The sequence below is a fragment of the Echinops telfairi genome, unplaced genomic scaffold (genome assembly GCF_000313985.2).
Source record: "Echinops telfairi isolate 266 unplaced genomic scaffold, ASM31398v2 ScPeMD7_16;HRSCAF=60, whole genome shotgun sequence".
Classification (NCBI taxonomy): Eukaryota; Metazoa; Chordata; class Mammalia; order Afrosoricida; family Tenrecidae; genus Echinops; species Echinops telfairi.
In genome coordinates, this window is record NW_022103913.1 from 6,956,082 (window position 1) to 6,969,309 (window position 13,228).

The following is a 13,228-nucleotide window of genomic DNA, read 5'->3' on the forward strand; positions in this document are numbered from 1 at the left end:
GTTACCTCAACCTCAACCCTTCACAAGCCCAGGCTTCCTCCAGAAGGTCAAGGGGACATACCGGGGCTCACAGCACACCTGCCGCCAACCCTCGTTGCAGGGGCTGCACATGCGAGCGATTCGCCCTCCGTGGCGCTGTGGGTGGTCATGACAGGCAGCTCATCCAAGGAGCGAGACACACAGGTCACTGAGGAGTTCTGGGTGAGCTCGTGCCTGCCTGGCAATATGTATGCGGGTCCCGCTCTCTCTCTTGCTGATTTAACTTGTTCCCTCCTTCCCTCAACACCGATGTGCCCACTGGACCTAGTGAAGCAGCGTTAGGTCCCTCGTGGGAGCCAAGCACATGGGCTGAGAGTGGCTGGAGGAAGATGAGAGAGTCCTGGGCATTTGGGGGCACACTGCCGGGTCCACCCTCGAGCTCCCCACGGGCGTCTCCAGATGGCTTGCCCCAGAGACACTCTCACAACTGCTGTGTGTGTCCTGCTACTGGCAGTGCCGGCATCCTGCTTGATGCCCTGGGCTTCCCACTTCTCCCTCTGCCCATTCCTTTTCCTCACTCCTACCCACAGAGGACAGACTCGCAGAAGGCTGCCTCCTCTTCTTCTCGTCCTTCCCTCCTCCTCCCTCCTCTTGCCGCTGTTCCAGCAAATACTTTCTGAGTACCTACTTGCGGCAGGCTCACTATGGCTTCCAAGACAAAACAGCAAATGCACTGCCACGGAGTCAGTCTGGACTTAGAGTGACCTAAGAGGGCAGATCAGAGCTGGCCCTGTGGTTTCTGAGGAAGCATCTCTTGACAGCAGCAGAGCCTCAGAGATGCTGTGAGTTGGGTCTGTCGCCCTAGCAGCCCAACCATTAATGCACCATGCCACCAGGGTCAGGAGGTTCAAGAAGGGCGAGGGCTGAGTTCTGGCACATGATCCCGAGCCAAAAGACCCTGTGGGGAGTTAACTAAAGGCACTGAAAGGGAAACAGTAAGGCTTGATTGAACATATATGACCAGACACCAAGCCCTGAGTGCACCGGCGGTGCGATCAGCCACTACCCAAAGGGGTGGAGTTTCTGGTCTGGCTAGAGGCACCACGGAAGGAAGGTCTGGCAATCTGCTTCTGAAAACCAGCCATTGAAATCTGCGGGTGCAGTCCCACTCTGACAGAGGCAAAATCAACGGGGCAGCAGCTGGTTTAGGCAGCAAGTCCTGGGCCAGACGGCTGCCATTCATGATCTCATTTTGAAGTGCAAATTTGAGACAGCTGGGCAGAGAATGGATTCTGAAGTTCAGAGAGACTCCACAGTGGCTTTACAGTCTCACAGCCATGAATAGACAGATCATTAACCAAAGATTAAGAACTGAGACACGAGGCTGAAGGACGTTGATTGGTGGCCCAGCACAGAAATCTCCCCAATGTATAGACGTGAAAATCAAAGAAAAGTATATGCCTCTAACCACGGACCCCTTCAGCATTTACTCAGCTAACAAATATCTATGAGTCAAGGACCATGGGACAACACTGTTAGAAAGACAACAGGGTGCCAAACAGATCTTAATGGGGCCAGGTAAGTACGGGGCCGTGCATGGATGCAATAAAACAATCCTTTCCATGACTGTACACTTCAGAACCAGTGACCCATGCAGACTGTGTGTTCAGGAGGGTGTGATGTAAATGATTTCTACATTTTATGTTGTACAGGGCAAGAATGCTTTCCAAAGCAAGCAAACAAGCATGCAAAGAAAGATATGCAAGGATTTGAGTGTGGTGATGTTTATAATAGAAATGTACAAATAACCAGATATGCCAGTGTACCAAGACAATAGAAAAGCATTTAAAAAGACAACATAAACACATATTTATTGACTTAGGAAAATGTGCATGACTGAGAGAAATAAGCGGGTCTCAAAATCTATGGATGGATTCCACATGCTGAGGACAACTCGCTCAATAAATATTTACTGAATGAATAAGAAATAAGTCTATCTGAACAGATAGCAGCAAATAAAATGTTGGAAGTCATTAGTTCTGAGTGATGGCATTGTTCGAGGTTGTGCATTCTTTTCTATATCTGCTTATCTAAACTATCTAATCTTTTATGTACAAGGAACATGAATTAGTTGCACCATAAAAAGGAATAAATAGGGAAATCTGTCACAATGACTTACCAAGGGCAGTTTTCGAGCTGGGGACTTATCATTAAAACGGGACCCCGGTCAGAGCGGAACACAGCCTGCCCGGGCAATGTCGCTGGGAGGGATAAGGACACCTTCCTCCATAGACGGTGGAGAGAGAACCTTTTCTTCAATGTCACAGTCAAACCTAGTTTAGCACAAGCTCATTCTAGGCTTCCTCGTTATCTGTCTGTAACACAGCACATTCGTTAAATATTCGTAAATAAAGATATTTACATTGGTGCAAAAATGAAGTAAACAAGGCCTGTGCTTGCTTGATACACAAAAATCACATTACAATCTCCCATGTATGCCAAGCAACTGGATATTTGGGGAAATCTGCAAAACAAACGCCATTTGGATCAATCTCTGGAGGGACCGATCACATCGTCCAGATTTCTCCCAGATGCCTCAGCCTGCCCGAGGACATGGCCTCGGACAACCACGCGAGGGGCTGGACCGAAACGCAGCCTGCTCTGCCACCACCAGCACTGGAAGCCCACGCCGGGCAAAGCACACTGGCAAATCTCTGAGGGGCTTTGACAGCCAAGTTACCATCCTCTGATTGCTCGTGTCATTAGGAAAATTCTGTTAGCTTTGAAACTCTGGACGCTCTGATGGAGGCTAAGCATTGGCTCACACCCTGCAGGCTAGAAAAAGAGCACACAGCGCGTGCTGTGGAGACCCGGCAAATGGTGGACTCTGGGCTCCCAGGGACACCACAAACTAGAATAGCTGCCCATGTCCCACGTGGCCTCCTGGGCCCCACACGGCAGTGTGGCTCCCACCTTCTTCATTTCCCTCACTCGCAGCATCTCATGGAAGGCATTCTCAGTTGGCTGAAAAGATCAAGAGGTGACCGGAGCCTTGGAATATTGATTCCAGAAGCAAGAATACCACGGGCATGGCCATGCTTGCCCCTCCAAAGTCTGGTGTGGCAGCGTCTGGGGCAAGAGTAGAGGTCACAGCTCTCCCCTTGAAGAAGTATAAGACACAGTCATTCCTGGGAAAAACTCAAGGAGTCAGGAAAGAAGATCCTTATGAACTTTCAGGCATGGAGCCATCCTCTACCAGGCTTGGCAACCCTGAAGCTGGCATAATGGTTTGACCAACGGTTCTCATTCAATCATTCAGAAAAACAAAAATTCATGACCATAGAGTCGATGCTGAGTTACATCAATCCTATATATTAGAACAGAGGTAGAAATGTCAATGTGAGTTTCGGAGACTGTAACTCTGTATGGGAGTGGAAAGCCCCATCTTTCTCCCATGAAGTGGTTGGTGGCTTGGACCGGGGACCTTGCAGTGAGCAGCCCAGTGTGTAACCACTACCCCACCAAGGTGCCTTCATTCAGTAACTTGTGCTGAGCGAGTAGATGAATGCATCAACTAACAAACATATCTTACGGAGTTGCATCTTACACAACAGTCACATCGTAAGCCAGCCTGGGCTGTGACCATCCTGGCTGGCTAGAGTTGCATGCAAAAGGCGTGTCTTTCATGCATCGTTGGAGCCGTCGGAAACCAGCGAGGGGTTCCCCAGCTCCTAAAGAGCTGCGCTGACGCAGTCTCACACCTGCAGGCCCAGTGTGCACACACAAGGAGCACACTCAGTATCCTAAGGCCTCAGACCAGTGGTGTCATAGGCTGCGGTCCCCAGGTGAGCTAACCCCATAAGCTTCCTGTCATACCAGCCCATGCGGAATGTGTATTATCAATTTTAGCCATAGAACAATATGTGATAAATGTAAAATTGCTTAAGTACAACACTTCTTAGATTCTATGAATACTAACTACAAAGTTGTAAAATTATTCCAGATTGAATTATATTATGGGTTATAATATTACATTATTAGTTATGATATTATTAGTAACTGAGTAGAAGGTTTTTTTCCCCTTCTTTTCCACTTTAATTACTATTCTCAAAAGAAAAAAAGTTAATGATATAGGGTCACACATACTAACTACCACAAGTTGAAGCTCAAACACCAGAAATTTTGCCCGAATCAGTGACTATAAAAACACTGGCAGCCATGAAAACCCGAGTGCCCGATTGTGGCACCTGGGGATGCAGCCAAGGATCTGCAGTTTCATGGTCACTAGGTCACAAGGACAGCTCTGATTGGGAGAGTTGGCGCTCTGGTGGCGTAGTGGTTACATGCTGGGTGGCTGGTGGCAAGATCCGCAGTGTGAAACTGCCAGCCGCTCCACTGGGGAAAAAGGGGGCTTCCTACTCCACCACTGTTACAGGGCCCAGAACTCACGTGGCCGCGCCCCCCTGCCCTGCAGGGGCTCTATGAGTTGGCATCGCCTCAATGGCAGTGAGTTTGATTTTCCTTTTTTTCAAATGGGGAGCACATTCAGAAAGTAAAGGGGCACGGAGGTTCAGCATTGTAGATACATTGACACATGTAAGCTATATTTAGGAAAAAGTTCTCGCTGGAAGGAAACTGCTGTATCGAAGGTCTGCTGAAATGCTGGAAGCACGTTGTATGGGCAACGCTTTTGCTGCCCCTCCTCTGACAGTCTCCTGGTACACCCCGCACTCCCCACTCCTCCTTGGTGACACACTGCCTCGCATTTTATGGGACACAGGAAACGGAGGCCCACTGGGAGGCGAGCTAGGCCAGTTCCCCCATCCCCTAGGCCAACACCAGGGCTGCTTATCCTGGAGCCCACCACTGCCCACCACGTGGAATAGAGGGTAGAGTCCCCAGCACAATTCAAGCTGTTCTCTGTCTCCAATCTTAAATATGAATGAATTAAATTCAAGCCCGATGAGACTCGACCACACTCCTCTAATTGGGATCCCTTAAGCTCAGGAACGGGAAAGGAAAGGGCTGCCCATTACAATGCACCCCTGGCCAGCAGGCTCATCGACATTGGCCATGCCTGTGCTGACCCCACAGCTGTCTGCTCACCTGTCTCTCCGGCTCTTCTGTGCCCTGTTTTCAACGTCCATGTGTTGGCCTAAGACCACACTCCTATTTATTCAATCTCCCCTCCGCCCTGCCCCTCCCAGCAGCCAGTATCATGAGGGTGCCTTCCGCAGCAAACCCCACAGCTTGGTGAAAGCCCCCTGCAAGACGGACAATGCTTCCCCTCTCCCATCTTGCTTTTAGATCTCTGGTGGGTGTCGGGGGAGGGCGGAGAGGGAGGACTTATTTGTGAGCTAAACAGGAGTAAAAAGGCACCGAGACAGGATTGGCAGCGATGGACACTGTAATTCGTGCATGTTCAGACCATATCAGGGCCCAAAGCAAAAAGAAAAAGAACGGATCCTGATTCAAATCGTAGCGTGCTGTTCATCACCAATTTTTCACATCCGTTACCAAGATCACATATTAAGACAGATGCCTTTGTTTCTGAGGCGGGTTTGGGGCTCCCTTAAATTTTGCACCTGAGATCAGCCCCTCCCTCGCCTCCCTCTAGGCAATGCAGGCTCCCGGTGCTATCCGAGAGCAGGGCAAGCCGACCCAGCCTTCCAGTTACGCCAGCTATGGCGTACGGCCAAGAAGTACTACTCATGTATATGGGAAGCGTTTTTGAACATTCCCACACCCAAAATATAACCAACCAAACAAATCATATAAAATACGACATAAACCCTAAGACAACGCTAAGAGTATTCACAGACACAGTTCAGAATTACGGCAATTTGGGGCTTGGGTGCTGAGCGTGGCTCTCGGGGAGGGAGCTCAGGGATGCCACCATTGGCACTGCCCAGCATGCACACTAGCACCGCGAAGCCCCCACTGCACACTGGTTCTGCTTGTGGCCTCTTTGTTTAGAAGGGAAAGTTCTCCTTGGATTTCTTTCCGTGACAGAAAAAAAAAATAATGATGCGGGTCTTTCATGAAAATGAAGTGGCACAAAGTGAACTTTTGAAAAGTGTGTTGTAAACTAAGACCCTTCATCCACATACGTGTGTGTTAAAAACATAAAAGTGTAGCCATCGGTGCATTCCCACTAGTGGTGTGTGTGGGTCAGGGTACAGCGGGGCTCCGGCGGGTTCCAGTAGCTGATGTTGTAGAAGTCGAGCACCCAGACCATTTTCCAAGACATCGCTGTAGCGACCTCTAATTGCTCTGTGAACACCTGGGTGTGCTGTTTGAAACACCTGGGGACTGACTCTCCTTCTATGCATAGCAACGACTGATTGAGTACCAACAAGATACGAGATAATGTAGGTTTTCAGTCTATATAATCTTCACCATCCTCTCCTAAGTCATTAAGCACTTTCCCACATGACAAAGCAAAGTAAATGACAAACCAAGCATCCCACAGCTGGCAAGAGTCGGGCGCGGGGAAAGGACCGTCAGGGATGAGGGCCATCCTGTGCTAGGCGGCAGGAGGCGCAGAGGGAGGGACCAGGGAGCCCTGGGTGCCTGCAGACCAGTTGCCCGGGGACCGAGGCCAGACCCCCCTGCTGGAGGCACCACAGACCAAAGGAAGTCTGCTAAGTATTTTAAAATCCTGGCTTTGAATTTTTCATAAGATTATTTTAGATCTGTGGGAGGAAGAAAATTATGAAATTTTTACCGAGTATTTTTCTTGTGATTTAATTTGCTTGCCCAGAAAGAATAAAACAAGATATCTCACAGTGTAAAAGAAAAAAAAAACCTTTCATTCCATTTAACGTCATCGGTCAGCTTTCTTCATATGCTCACGAATACCACCCTCACTGACACCCAGGGATCCATGGAAACCCCGCTGAGAAACCACAACACTTCCATGTGCATGTAACGCCTCAGTGTGGAGCTCTTTTTTGCAAGAACATATCAAGTATACTGAATTTCAACATACCAGTTCTGGCTCCCGAATCATCATAATTTTGCTAATATTAGCCATTGCATGAATGAACGTGTTGTTCACATCTTGGACTGGATCAAATAGGCAATATTGTTCAGACTCAGCTGTCCACACTCGGGCCATTCGTTACCACCATTCTGGGATGTGTGGGCTGGCACCTTTCTAAAACATGTTGTTTTGTGTAACAGAAAACCTCCCCCCTTGATGAGGACAGCAGCCAAGTCACCCAGAGGAGGCCCAGTGTACATTCCAGGTCAACCTCGAGTTCTTCTCCCACTTCCAACCACAGAGACGCTCCTCTCCACTGGCACTCTGCAGCACTGGTCAGCACCCACGCCACGTGGCACTTAAGTGTATCTAGCGCCCCGTGTTCAGACTTGAGAAACATGTGTCAGATAGAACAGGAATTGGGCTTTCGCTTACTCTCATGGTGGACTCTTAGCTGAAAGTATTCTTGGGGCCACGAGAGACTGAAGGAAGTGGGAATAGAGCTCTGCGCTCCCACACCTGGTGACTATCAGCTGCCTGTAGGGCAGAGGAAGAGGATCTAGGGACCATTTTAGACAACCTAAGGCAATACAGCCAGAGGCTGGGTTAATACCAAGGTCAGGAAGGGAAGCTGAGGTCATCTGAGAGCAAGTACCTGATGGGCAAAGACCACGAAAGGGCGAATCAATCATCACAAAACAAGCTTAAAGGATCCAGAGTGAGGAGAGGGGCAAGGCTAGTGCATGCACGTGGTGGACTACCAAGACTAGGCCCACCTCAGGAGGTGGGAGCCATCCTGATGGGCAAGGAATCATGGAGCACAGTTCTGCTCAGAGATGTCAGTCCAGAACTTCGCCAAGATGCGGTCATTGTCTTCCATGCTGCTTTATCCGTGGGTTCCAGAGCCCTGGTTGGTTGTTATGATATGCAGGGCTACCATTGACCACCATCGACAATTCCCGTGCCTTCTCCATTGGGGCACAGGGAGTGGAAACTCCTTGTCTTCCACTTGTTTATGAATCACAGACCTACTAAAATGTCTCCAGTAGACTGATTGAAGAGGATAATTAACCATCCTAACAGTGGCTGGTTCTCTACCTAGGCAGAAATGAATTCATTTCAGATTTCGGTAAATTCTCAGTACCCAATAGACAGCATGGGTGTACAGAAGACAAATTCTGTATGTTTCATGATGTACTGTGAAAGGTCAGCACATGCTAGATAGAAGGGGCTGGAAACCTGATCTTCTTGACTAAAAATTGACCTCTTTTTTCCGGCTCACACATATGCCCTAAGTCCGTGTTCCCAATGAAGAGCTTGGCTGTCTTCGTAAAGTGCTGGAGAGGAAGGGCGCTCCAGCTCAGAGAGGGTTTCTAAAGGAGAGCCTTCCAAGAGTTCGCAGAGAAACACCCTCCTGGCTGCCTCATGGTACTAACTTTTGAGTCAGGTTTCCATGTTAGCGTCCGAATGTCCAGCGGTAGGTTTGCACTGACATCTACTGTCTCCCACCTCATAAGGTTTGAGCCTCCCCTGGAGAGGGCTCTCCGGATGGCACTGTTAAAAGTGAAAGCCAAGACCAGAAGCATCCTCTGTTTACATGAAGAAAGGTGACTTCCAAAGAGCAGCTCAGTCTTTAGTTTTAACTGGATGAATAAGCAAGAGAACTGCATGTGAATGGCTGGAGTTTCCTTTCATGTGATTCTGCGGGGGGGTTTCTGTTTGTCTGTTTGTTTCATGTAATTTTCTATGCTGATTTTGACTAAATCCTTATGATTTTCCTCTCTTTTTAATCTTGAGGAGTAGGTTAATTGATTTTCTTTGAAGCTAGCATGTAATTTATTATTTTATTCTGAAGTTTAAAAATTCGTTCTGTCTTGAAATAAATTTGGCTGCTACAATTGGAAGCTTTGTAACCACACTACTCCAATGTATTCCCTCGTTCTACTTTGTGATTGTCTTCATTTAAAAATCGATACCTCTGGTTTCCTCTCTCAGGCTGTGTTCCTGTGGCTCCACCTGCATCTGGGTTAACTACGGGTGTTGCTGTCGTGCATGTTTAACTTCTGAGTTATCGATGCTTCTCAATTAAAGAAAAATTCCTTACTATTTCTTGTGGGGTTGATTGGGTTCTAACAAATTCTTTACATTTCTGTTTACCTGGAATAGTCTTAATTTTGCTGTTGAATTTGAGAAACAATTTTACTGACTATATACTTCTTGGATTATTTTTTTTCTTTCAGAGTTTCATAGGTCACCCTTCTTGGCTAGCTGTTTTCTGTAGACAAATCAGAAATTAGTCTTACTGGTATTCCTTTGTCGGTAAATTGTGTGTGTGTGTGTTTTGTTCTTTGTTTGTGAACAAACTGCTCTCTGGATTTTGTGTTCGGGGTTTGGATTCTGAGGTATCTTGGTGGTTTCCTTTTGGGGTATCTCCTATTGAGAGTTCTCGGAGCTTCTTGATGCTCTCATCTTTCATGTCATTAAGGAAGTTTCCTTCTTTTTTTAATCTCTTCCTGTTTTTGAATTCTGTTCACCCTTAGCTCTTCCTCTTGAGGAGCCGAGCCCCACCTCGTTCTTGGACTTTCTTGTTCTGTTGTTGTTGCTCTGGTTTTCAGCTCGGTCCTCTAGCAGACGCGCATTGAGAGATTTGTCTTCAGTCTCCCTCATTCTGCCATTCAGTCAATTCTAATCCTTTTGTCTTTTCAATGCATTATTTCTGAAATCTTAGTATTAATCTTCCAGATTTCTGTGGACTGTGTTTATATGGCTTCCTACTCTTTTACTTATTTTGTCAATTTTTTCCCCTTAGGACAGATACCTGAATACTACTAAAATTTTGGCTGTGTTTCCTTGATTCTGTCTGTAATTTTAATATCATTTTTTCAACCTGTTGAAGGAAGCTATGTATCCTTATTTTAAATTGCTTACCGGATAGTTTCCATGCCATTTCTTCCTCAGCAATTTGTTGGCTCTGAATTTTCATCACTGTTTGAACTACTCTGTCATGTGTCTCTGTGCATAACGAAATTGCTGATTGTCTTCAAGGCCATAATAAATATGCTTTAATTAATTGCTGTAAATGAAACTGCAGCTTCATCTTCACAATGAGGAAGGCTAATTAACTATGGGTACCCAAAGATGCAATGAGTACAGGAGATGTGCCAGGTACATCCTACCTCCACAGCCAAAGGGAGGGGGTCTTCATTAGCAAACACTGCTACTAAGCAGCAGTCAAGAGAAGACACAACCAGAAATAGATCCAAAGATAATTCAGATAGAGGTGTTAGCAGACGAGGACTTTACAATAATTGTGACAAATTCTTAAAGGGAAGGAAAAATGAATAAGAATGTAGAGAATTGCAACAGAAATTGGGACTTTAAAAATACTTGAAAGAAGCGTTTTAGGATTGAAATGTATGTTAGATTGAGATTTCATCGGATGTATTTAATAGCAAATTAAAAACATCTGAAGACAAGGTAAGTAGATGGCCACACTAAAATGTAGAGAGGAAAAACATGGGAAAGAAAAGAGCACAAGAGGTATTTGGAAAACAGCCAAAGGTTCTAAGAAATATGTTATTATCATGACACTTTGTTTTCACATCCCTCAGACCCCAACCTTTCCATTGGCTGAATGAGCAAGCGGTGTGCTGGGTAAGTGATCAAAGCCCTCTGGTGTCCGTTTCTGCATTAGGAGCAGATAAGCCAAGCCTGGAGTCATCCTCCTTTGAGATGGCGCCTGTGCATTCCTGCAATCAAGTCATCTCAGGACACAGGGACCTGGAGCACGGACCTCTGATGCTGCAGGCTCAGGCTCACAAGCCCTGAGAGCAAGATAAGCCTGAGAAGACCAGGCTCCAGATGCATGGAAGAGCGTTCCTGTCTCCCGGGCTGGTAGAGCAGCACTACTAGAAGATGGGAAACCGAAGCAGAAATAAACAATGTCGTGAAGGAAGACTTACCCTTCTTGACCTAACCCACTAGCACTTGAAATTAGACAAAACCAAAAACTGCCATTTCATTATTTTTTTTAAAATCATCTTATTGGGCGCTCTTACAGCTCTTAGAACATTCCATACATCAATTGTATCGAGCACATTTGTACATGTGTTGCCATCATCACTTCAGAAGCATTTTCTACTTCAGCCTTTGGTATCAGCTCCTCTATTTCCCCCTCTCTCCCCCACCCTCCCACCATCATGAATCCTTGATCAATTATATATTGCTATGATTTCATATCTCACACTGTCCACTTCACCTACATTTCTGTTCTCCGTACCTTTGGGGGGCTGTATATCAACCTTGTGATGGGTTCCCCCTTTCTTCCCCTTCCCCCTCCCTGACCATCCCTCTACCTGCATGATATCACGACTCCCACTACTGTTCCTGGGGGGTTTATCTGTGAATTCCAAGTGTTGGGAGCTCTTATCTGTACCAATGCGTATTCTCTGGTCTAGCCAGATTTGTCAGGTAGAACTGGGTCATGGTAGTGGTGGGGAGGAAGCATTCAGGAACCAGAGGAATGATGTGTGTTTTGTCGGTGCTACACCACACCTTGGTTGAACCATCCCTTCCTTATAACCCTTCTGTGAGGGGATGTCCAACTGTCTACAGATGGGCTTTGGGTCCCCATTCCAACCCCCCTCCTACTGTCATTTTAATTTCAACTCATAGCAATCCTATATAGAGTTTCCAAGGTTGTAAATCTTTATAGACACAGACAGCCTCATCTTTCTCTTGTGGAGTGGCTGCTGGGTTTGATCACTGACTTTGCAGTTAGCAGTCCACTGTGTTCCCTACAGTCCCATCATTACCTAGGTCACATGAAGTTAGCTCAGCGCATTATCCAGTGATGGCCACTAACATGGGACAGCCTCTACACTGCGACAGGAACAGTTTTGAATTTCCATACAACTAGGTCCTGACACTCTGTTCAGCCCCCTCTCCCTTCTAACACTCTCCATTTGGGAAACCTTTTTCATGAAGACATGAATAAAACACAGCAAAAGACTCAGTTTTCGACTTAAGACATTCGAATCATGGCAAATCACACTGATAACCATCTGTTTTGGGTGTTTTGTTACATTTCATCATTAGTAATATGTTTCAACATATAACTTGCACATGCTATAGTTCTCAGACATTCACTTCCAGATATTCAAAGATCAGATTTATAAAGACACTAGCAATCTAAAGCAATAATGTCAACTAAACTAAATAGTATTTGATTTATGTCATAACCAACTTACAATGGAGTCATTGAAACAGAACCTTGTCACGAATCAGGGACTAACTGAAATTCCAATATTCATTAATATTATTCATAGGTTTATTAATTGTTTATTATAACACTGATACTCATATGTATTGAGTGCATACTCTATGTAGGGACTGGTCTTAACATTTCACATGTATATCAACTCATTTATCATGACAACTTTCTAAGATAATAGTAGCAAAAGGTCTTCCTCAAGGCCAGCAGCCAACAAGTAAGTTTTTCATCAACTCTAAAGTGCTGCCCAAGGGGCAGGCTTACTCTCTGTGGGCTGATCACTGTATATTAGGAACCTCTTACAGTTGTCAAGTGGAACACAAGAAGCATCCTTTGTTTTTTCATTTACAAATGTAAGTATGCCATTAACCATTGCTACCTCACAGGGTTGCCATGAATTTTAAAGAAGTGGATTACATAAAGTGTCCGTCTCGGTGATCACCACATTGTCAACACTTATTAAATCATCTATTGCTTTCTTTTCATTTGTGTAACGAGAGAGCTCATTTAAAATTTAAAAAAAGGAAGATCAGAAATGTAGTGTTCCATATGTGTAATCCATGCAGAGAATACCTTCTTTTCTTGTTACACTTGTCTATGTCTTAGATAGATTCGACATAAATAATAAATGTGCCTGTCTCCAATTAGGGTTAGAGTTGCAAGCTAGGATGACAGCCCACTGGGACACAGACCATCAGAACCATGATCTCAATAGGACCCATCCGTATCAGATCCATCTGAAGATGATGCAGGGCCAGAGAACAGCCGCCCATTGTGACCAAACAGAAACCCACAGGGGCTCAAATGAAGACTCAGATTCATTCTAAAGGCACCGCATAGGTGTAAGAACAGCTTGGGGCCTGAGGTGAGCAGTTAGGAAATGTTGGATTTATTTCTCAGCCCCAGGTTCCCTGGGATTCAGGATCAGAAAGCTTCAGGGCCCCTCCAGCTACCACAAGAGATTTCCCCGTGTTGCTTCCTAGAGACAGCAG